Below are 10,334 nucleotides of genomic sequence, written 5' to 3' on the forward strand. Positions count from 1 at the left end.
TAACTTTGAATATACTAATTATCCTGACTTGAGCATCACATATTGCACACAGGTATTAATATACAACACTGTACCCCACAGATATGAACAATCAATTTTGTTTCAATAATTAAAAAAAGGATAAACCCAAAGAAATCTATACCAAAATACATTGTAATTAAATTTCTGAAAACCAAAGACACATAAAAAGAGAGAACAAATAGAAATCAAAAAATAAAATGAGATACTTAAGCCCTAACATATCAATAATTACATTAAGTGTAAATGGTCTAAACACACTGTGAAGGTTAATTCTAGGTGTCTAGTTGATTAGATTAAGGAGTGCTTAGAAACCTGGTAAAGCTATCTCTTTAGGTGTGTTCATGAGGGTGTTTCCAGCAGAGATTAATATTAGAACATGAGCGGACTGGGTGGGAAAGACCCATCCTCAATGTGGGCGGGAACCATCCAATCTGCTGGGGGCCCGGAGAGAACAAAAGACAGAGAAAAACGGTGAGTCTCTCTATCCACTGGAGCTGGGATACACTCTTCTCTCCTGTCCATGGACATTAGAGCTCAAGAATCTTTAGCTTTTGGGTCCCAAGACTTACTCCAAGGACACCATCTGCTTTCCTGGTCTTGAGGCCTTCGGGCTTGGACTGAGCCACGCTACTGGCATTCTATTTGCAGACGCCTATCGTGGGACTTTTCTTCACAATCATGTGAGCTAATTCCCCTAATAAATCCCGTCTTATATATTTATAATATATCCTATTCATTCTGTCTCCCCTGAGAACCCTGACTAATACATACACAAATTAAAAGACAGAGATTGGCAAAGTGAATTAAAAAACATGACCCAACTATGTTGTCTATAAGAAACTCACTTCAAATATATGAAGTTGAAAGTAAAAAGATGGAAAAATATATTCATACAAACAAAGGAAAGCAGACATGGCTATCCTAATATCATATAAAATAAAGAAAATTACCAGAGACACAGAGGAACATGATATAATGAGGAAAGGGTTAGTCCACCAAGAAGACATAGCCATCCTAAATGTGTGTGTATCAAACAACAGAACTGCAAAATATGTGAAACAAAAAGTGAATGTCTATGCATTCACAGGAACATGTGTCAAAGGAGTCTGAGCCTCTGCTTATACAACATTCTTGGGTCTCATGGACCTGATGAAGCCTAAATTTAAGTATATTTGAGCAGCTTCTTTAGCATTTTGGTGGGCCACTTCTGAGGGAAACTTACAAGGGAAAGATCGGTGAGATGAACTACAGCTCTTGTTGCAGTAGCTGGTCTTGAGACTGCAACTGATCCTCATTCTCCCACTCTTCTACCACTGCCTCCAGATCTCCTCTCACCCTCGGTTAGCATCTCTTGTGTTCTAGGTGGCTTACTAGGGAGATGACCCAGATCCTCATTCCTTGGGGGTCTGTGAGCTCCTGGCCACCAGCCCTTCTCAGGTCTTGGCAGATTGCATATCTGACAAAGGAAATGTATCCAGTATCTATAAAGACCTCTCTAAACTCAACAGTAAGGAATAAAAAAATCCACTAAAAGGAAAAAAAAAAAAAAAAGGACAAAATATTTTAACAAATACTAAAGGAGATATATAAATGGCAAATAAACGCGTGGAAATATGCTCAAAGTTGTTGACCATTAGCAAAATGCAAATTAAAACCAAAATAAATAGCATATGCACATATTAGAATGGCTAAAATAAAAAAAATAACTGGACAATATGAAGTGCTGATGAGAACTGGAACTCTCATACATTGCTTGTGAGAATGCAGGATGATACAGACACTCTGAAAAAGTTTTGCAGTTTATCATAAACATATACTTACAATATTTCCCAGCAATCCTACTAATAGGTATCTATCCTTGAAAAGTGAAAACTTATGTTCATACAAAAACCTATACACAATTATTTATAGCTGTTCTATTCATAATGAACAAACTCTGGAAACATCCCAAATGCTCGACAATGGGTACACAAACTGTGGTACATCCAAACAATGGAATACCACTCGGCAATAAAAAGGAACAAACAACTGGTGCACACAACAAGGATGACTCAAAGGCACTGTGCAAAGAAGCCCATTCCAAAAGGTTGCGTACTATTTGATCTCACTTACATAACTTTCTGGAAAAGGCAAGACTAGGGACGGAGAACAAATCAGTTCTTGACAGGGATTGGAGGTGAGGGAGGTTTGCCTATAAAAGAGCAGCATGAGTTTTTTGTTTTCTGTGTTTTTGCAGTGATGGAACTGTTCTGTACCATTACTTATTATGAGGGCTACATGATTCCATACATGTGTTAAAATTCATAGAACTGTACATGAAAAAGTAAATTGTACTGTATTTACATAAAGATTTTAAGATGTCAAAGAACTGTGAGCTGGGAAGAAGAAGGCATCTCATACAAAATAGAAAAAGAAAGTGAGTAACCTAATTTGCAAAGTCACGATTTTTACTTATGGAATCTGTACTTAAGAAGGGTTCCTTGGGTCACCACACCAGGGAAGAAACATGACCAGGTGAGGTGCTCGCTGAAGGCAAAGGAAATACAGAATGTGTAGTGGAAGAAGAGTAAAGAATCTGATATAAAAACTAGCCATCTTGGACCCTCCCTCTCCTTTTTGGGTATCCACAACTCGACTGGAGCTAGTCTCCGGCAACTGGTGCCCAATGTGCCCGAATTAGGGGTCTATCGCCACTTCTACTGCTGCTTTGGTACAACAAGTTCATACAACTGAACATATTAATAATTTCTCTTGGGACTTCCAGTCAAGATGGTGGAATAGACGGTCCCTAGTGTCACTCTCTCCCACAAATCAACCGATTTAAACTATAAAAGCATAACATCAAGTGCCTATGGAATGAGGAGACGTCCAGCGGGGGAGGCAGAAGCTCCACGGAGACCACATGCCCTGTGGGGCCACCGTTGCATGATCTGGCAGATAGGCTTCACCATCGCCAACCAGCTCCATCCCCAGCCCAGCCCAGTGCACACAGAGTGGGGAGACGTCTGGCAGGGGAGGCAGAGGCTCTGCAGAAACCACACACCCTGTGGGGCCACCACTGCATGATCCAGCAGGTAGGCTTCACCGCAGGCACCCGGCTCCATTCCCAGCCTGGCCTAGTGCTCTCAGAGCAGAGAGATGTCTGGCAGGGGAGGTGGGAACTCCACGGGGACCACACAACTGCCGCGTGATCCAGGAGCCCGGCCCAATGCGTACGGAGCACAGAGATGTCCAGCAAGGGAGTTAGAAGCTCTGTAGAGTCCACACACCCTGTGGGGGGGCCGCCACCGCCCGATCCAGCAGCAGGTAGGCTTCACCGCCACCACCCACCTCCATCCCAAGCCTGGCCTAGTGCGCATGGAGCAGGGAAAAGTCCAGCATGGGAGGTGGAAGCTCAGCAGAGAACACACACCCTGCGGTACCACCCCGGGATCCAGCAGCCTGGCAGAATCCAAGCTGACCAGAGAGGTGGCTCCCCGGAGAAGCCCAAGACCTGAGGCAACCACACACACAAGGCACTAGTAGCCAACTGAGCAGTCACTGAGGTAGCCATACCAAATTGGCAACCACAGCAACATCTTAGTCAGTCAATAATGTCAAACCTGTGGACTGTGAAACCCCTTGCCACAATAAATAAACATCAAAGAAAAGATACCAGAAATATGAAAAATCAAGAAAGTACACCACCAAAGGGTAATAACTCTCAAGCTCTAGATCCTATAGAACAAGAAGCTCTTGAAATGACTGACAAGGAATTTCGAGTGATAATTCTAAGGAAACTGAATGAGATACAAGAAAACTCAACTAGACATCATGATGAAATGAGGAAAAGTATACAGGACCTGAAAGAGGAAATGTACAAGGAAATCAATGCCCTGAAAAAAAATGTAGCAGAACTTGCCAAACTGAAGAAGTTATTCAGCGAAATAAAAAACAGAATGGAGAGTTTAACCAGCAGGCTTGCGGAAGTTGAAGAGAGAACCTCTGAACTTGAAGATGGGCTGTTTGAAATAACACAAGCAGACAAAAAAAAAAAAAAAGAATCAAAGACATTGAAGAAAATCTGAGAGAGATATCAGACAACCTTAAGTGCTCAAATATCCAAGTCATGGGTATTCCAGAAGGGGAGGAAAAAGGAGATTGCATTGAAAACATATTCAACAAAATAGTGGCAGAAAACTTCCCAGGTATAGGAAAAATCACAGATCTTCAGATCTAGGAAGCTCAACAATCTCCAAATGTATTCAACCCGAAAAGGTCTTCTCCAAGACATGTTATAGTCAAACTGGCAAAACTCAAAGACAAAGAGAGAATCTTAAAAGCTGCAAGAGAGAAGCGTCAAATAACCTATAAGGGAGCCCTGATCAGGCTAACATCAAACTTTTCATCACAAACCCTAAAACCCAGAAAGGAATGGGATGATATATTCAAAATACTAAAAGACAGAGATTGCCAACCAAGAATACTCTACCCTGCAAGGCTATCCTTCTGAAATGAAGGGCAAATAGTATATTTCTCAGACAAACAAAAGCTGTGGGAGTTCACCACCACACGACCACCCTTACAAGAAATTCTCAAGGGAGTACTGGGCTTGGTTCCTGAAAAACAACTACCACTGCCATAAAAACCCAAGAAAAATCAAAACCCACTAGTATAATAAAAATGGCATTCATGAAGAGAAAACAAACAAACAAAAATGCTATCTACAACCTAAGGAACCAACAAACACAGAAAACAAACAGTAAATCAGAAAGCAAGGAACAAAAGACACCTAAGACAACCAAACAATAATCAATAAAATGCTAGGAATAAATCAACACCTTTCAATAACAACTCTTAATGTAAAAGGCTTAAATTCCCCAATCAAAAGACACAGACTGGCTGACTGGATTAAAAAGGAGGACCCAACTAAATGCTGCCTACAAGAGACCCACCTCACCCATAAAGACTCACATAGACTAAGAGTGGAAGGATGGAAAAAGATTTACCATGCAAACAGAAAAGAAAAATGAGCTGGAGTAGCTATTCTTATATCTGACAAAATATACTTTAAACTAAGAACCATAAAAAGAGACAATGAGGGACAATGCATAATGATAAAAGGACTGATCCATGAAGAAGACATAACAATCATAAATATGTACGCACCCAATGTTGGAGCAGCCAGATTTATAAAACAAACTCTATTAGACCTAAAGAAGGAAATAGACACTAATACCATAACAGCAGGGGACCCGAACACCCCACTGTCAATATTGGATAGATCCTCTAGGCAAAGAATTAGCAGAGAAACACAAGATCTAAACAATACTCTAGACCAATTGGACTTGGCAGATATCTACAGAACATTCCATCCAACAACCTCAGAATATTCATTCTTCTCATCAGCACATGGATCATTCTCCAGGATAGATCACATATTAGGTCACAAGTCAAGTCTCAACAAATTCAAAAAAATTGGAATTATCCCATGAATCTTCTCAGACTACAATGGATTAAAATTAGAAATCAATAACAAACGAAACTCTGGAAACTATACAAACACATGGAAATTAAACAGCATTCTACTTAATGACATATGGGTCCAAGAAGAAATCTAGCAGGAAATCAAAAAATTTATTGAAACTAATGAAAACAATGATACATCGTACCAAAACCTGTGGGATACTGCAAAAGCAGTATTAAGCAGGAAATTTATTGCATTAAATGCTCACCTCAGAAGAATGGAAAGATGGCAAGTGAACAACCTAACACTTCACCTTAAAGAACTAGAAAAACAAGAACAATCCAAACCTAAAGTTAGCAGATGGAAAGAAATCATAAAGATCAGAGCAGAACTTAACGAAATTGAAACCCAAAAAACAATACAAAAGATCAATGAATCAAAAAGTTGGTTTTTTGAAAAGATAAATAAATTTGACAAACCATTAGCATGGCTAACAAAAAAAAAAAAGAAGAGAGAAGATTCAAATAACAAAAATTAGAAATGAAAAAGGTGATATTACAACCGATTCATCTGAAATACAAGGAAACGTAGAGACTACTTTAAACAACTATACACCAAGAAATTTGAAAATCTGGAGGAAATGGATAAATTTCTGGACACACACAAGCTCCCAAAACTGAGCCATGAAGACGTAGAAAATCTGAACAGACCAATAACAATAAAGGAGACTGAAGCTGTTATCAGAAGGCTCCCAAAAAAGAAAAGCCCAGGACCAGATGGATTCAGAGCAGAATTTTACCAAACATTCAAAGAGGAATTGACACCGATTCTTTACAAACTATTCCAAAAGATTGAAACAGACGCAAATCTCCCAAACTCATTCTATGGATCAAACATCATCCTGATACCAAAACCAGGTAAAGATATAAACAGAAGAGAAAACTACAGGCCGATATCCTTGATGAATATAGATGCAAAAATCCTCACTAAAATACTAGCAAACAGAATATAGCAACACATATGTAAAATTATTCACCACGATCAAGTGGGATTCATCCCAGGGATGCAAGGTTGGTTCAACATACGCAAATCAATAAATGTGATACACCATATTAATAAAATCAAACACAAGGACCATATGATCATTTCTATAGATGCTGAAAAAGCATTTGATAAAATTCAACACTCATTCATGACAAAGACCGTCTATAAGTTAGGTATAGATGGAAAGTATCTCAACATAATTAAAGCCATATATGATAAACCCACTGCCAATATCACCCTGAATGGGGAAAAGCTGAAAGCTTTTCCTTTAAGAACAGGAACTAGACAAGGATGCCCACTCTCACCACTCCTATTCAACATAGTGTTGGAAGTACTAGCCAGAGCAATCAGAGAAGAGAAGGAAATAAAGGGCATCCAGATTGGAAAAGATGAAGTCAAACTGTCTCTGTTTGCAGATGACATGATCCTATATATCGAAGAGCCTAAAGCATCTACAAAAAAACTCTTGGAGTTGATAAAAGATTTCAGCACAGTAGCAGGATACAAAATCACATGCAAAAATCAGTAGCATTTCTTTTCTCCAATAGTGAACATGCAGAAAGAGAAATCAAGAAAGCCTGCCCATTTACAATAGCCACCAAAAAAATAAAATACTTAGGAATTGAGTTAACCAAGGATGTGAAAAATCTCTATAATGAGAACTACAAACCACTGCTGAGAGAAATTAGAGAGGATACAAGAAGATGGGAAGATATCCCATGCTCTTGGATTGGAAGAATCAACATAGTGAAAAGGTCCATACTACCCAAAGTGATATACAAATTCAATGCAATCCCCATCAAAATTCCAATGACATTTTTCTCATAAATGGAAAGAACTATCCAGACATTTATATGGAATAACAAAAGACCACACATAGCCAAAGCAACACTGAGCAAAAAAAATAAAGCTGGAGGCATAACACTACCTGACTTTAAACTATACTACAAAGCTATAATAACCAAAACGGTATGGTACTGGCATAAAAACAGACACACTGATCAATTGAATAGAATAGAGAATCCAGAGATCAACCCACACACTTACTGCCATCTGATCTTTGATAAAGGCACCAAACCTATACACTGGGGAAGAGACTGCCTCTTTAGCAAATGGTGCTGGGAGAAATGGATATCCATATGCAGGAGAATTTAACCAGACCCATACCTTTCACCATACACTAAAGTCAACTCAAAATGGATTAAAGAATTAAAAACACACCCTGAAACAATAAAACTTCTTTAAGAAAACATATGAGAAACACTTCAGTAAGTAGGACTGGACACAGACTTCATGAATATGACCCCAAAAGCACAGGCAACCAAAGGGAAAATTAACAAATGGGATTATATCAAACTAAAGAGCTTCTGCACAGCAAAAGAAACGATTAACAGAGTTAAAAGACAATCAACAGAGTGAGAGAAAATATTTGCAAAATATACATCTGACAAAGGATTAATATCCAGAATACACAAGGAACTCAAACAACTTTACAAGAAGAAAACAAGCAACACAATTAAAAAATGTGCAAAAGAGCTAAGTAGGCATTTCTCTAAGGAAGATATACAAATGGCCAACAGACATACGAAAAAATGCTCAACATCACTCAGTATCCGGGAAATGCAAATCAAAACTACACTGAGATACCATCTCACCCCAGTTAGGATGGCTAAAATCCAAAAGACTCTGAACGATAAATGCTGGCGAGGTTGCGGAGAAAAAGGAACTTTTTCCCATACATTGTTGGTGGGACTGCAAAATGTTGCAGCCTCTATGGAAAATGGTATGGAGGTTCCTCAAACAATTGCAGATAGATCTACCATATGATCCAGCTATCCCACTGCTGGGAATATACCCAGAGGAATGGAAATCATCAAGTCGAAGGTGTACCTTTTCCCCAATGTTCATTGCAGCACTCTTTACAATAGCCAAGAGTTGGAACCAGCCCAAATGTCCATCATCGGATGAGTGGATATGGAAAATGTTGTATATCTACACAATGGAATACTACTCAGGTATAAAAAAGAATGAAATACTGCCATTTGCAACAACATGGATGGACCTTGAGAGAATTATATTAAATGAAACAAGTCAGGCACAGAAAGAGAAATACCACATGTTCTCACTTATTGGTGGGAGCTAAAAATAAATAAATAAATTCACACACACACACGCACACACACACACACACACACACACACACACACACCAAAAACAAAAACAAAAACAAAAAACCGGGGGGGGGGGGGGAGGAGAAGACATAACAACTACAGTTCCTTGAAGTTGATAAGACAAGCAAACAGAAAGGACATTGTTGGGTGGGAGCGGGGAGCGGGAGGAGAGAGGGAGGTTTCAGTAATGGGCCACAATAATCAACCACATTGTATATCGACAAAATAAAAGTAAAAAAAAAAAAAAAAAAGGAAGGGTTCCCACATAATTGGTCAGGCCCTGGATATATTGGTCATATCATTGCTGACTTAGTCATTTCTCATCTGTCTCTCAGGGAAAGGTTTATTAACACCCATGACAGTGGAAATATCATGGTTTTTGTCTTTTTAAAAGAAATTCTTCCCTAAATTATCTTTAAAAGTTTACTGATCTCAGCTGTTTTACTGTCTACTTTTCAGGATTAAAAATAAATAAATAACTTTTAAACAAGTTTAAAAAGCAAAATGCGGAGGGAGGAAGCAGTGAGGTTTATTTTTGGTAACTATGCTTTTAAAAAATTTTGTTTTAGAATTTGTCTTTACTGTGGGTCTGCTGTTGATAGTTCCTTAAGATAACCATCTTTGCTGAGTTCAGGTGACCAAGGAAGAGCCACACCCTCGAAACAAAACAAACAAAATCACACAATCATCTTTAGTCTAACTTTTTATACGATGTCTCAGTTCCCCATAATTCTGCACACAAGCTTCTGTGTTCAGTTGAATTGTAACTGCTTTTTGCATTTGGAGAGAGTGTGACCATTGACCTTGAAATCTTAAAAAAAATGTTTAATGATTTTGTCTTTTGTATTTATGGTTTATCCTACCAAAATTGATTTTGGAGTAAGAGACACATAGTCTCTCCTTTCTCCATTTATCTGTAATGCTGACTCTGTCATAGAGTTTCTGTAAATGAGTCAGTTATAGGCTCTATATTTTATTCTATGGCTCTATTTGTCTAATTCCCATTGCTTTATAATAAAATTTTATATCTTTCCACGCAGTTTTTCCTTTTTAGGAGTGCCTAAAAGGCACATATACATATACATTTATAATCAGTATGTCAAGTTGCAGGAAAATACTGTTGGGATTTAATATGAAATCTCAATAGCTCTACTCATCAATTTGGGGAGAATTGATGTCTTTAATATATTGAGTCTTCCAATTCATGGATACGTTATATGACTCAATATGTTTATTAATTTTTCAATAAAGTTATATAAACTTTCCCAGAAAGATCTTATAGGTCTATTCTTAATTTTGTCCCTAACATTCACAGTGGCTGCCTTATGCCGTCTCAGAGACCTCACCGACTTGTTCCCCCTGCCCTAGGAGTGGCGGCTTTTTCTGTGGTTACCTCCCATAATATTTTGGTGTTACCTTTTTGCCTGTTCCACTATCTAGTTAAAAAGTCTTTATTCCTAGTAAATATTTTTTTTATTTTAAAATAGCTCTGTTTAAAATAACTGTTCTTACAGAATGCTGACTAACAAAGAAATTGTTCTCTAGAGTGATCCCAGGGAGCAGACCCCCAAAGATGGGATTTTAGTATTGTTTGGTTGTTTCTTTGGGTATCATTTCTTTCACTTAACATGGTACTGAGATGCAATCATACA

The sequence above is a fragment of the Cynocephalus volans genome, chromosome 10 (genome assembly GCF_027409185.1).
Source record: "Cynocephalus volans isolate mCynVol1 chromosome 10, mCynVol1.pri, whole genome shotgun sequence".
Taxonomy (NCBI): Eukaryota; Metazoa; Chordata; class Mammalia; order Dermoptera; family Cynocephalidae; genus Cynocephalus; species Cynocephalus volans.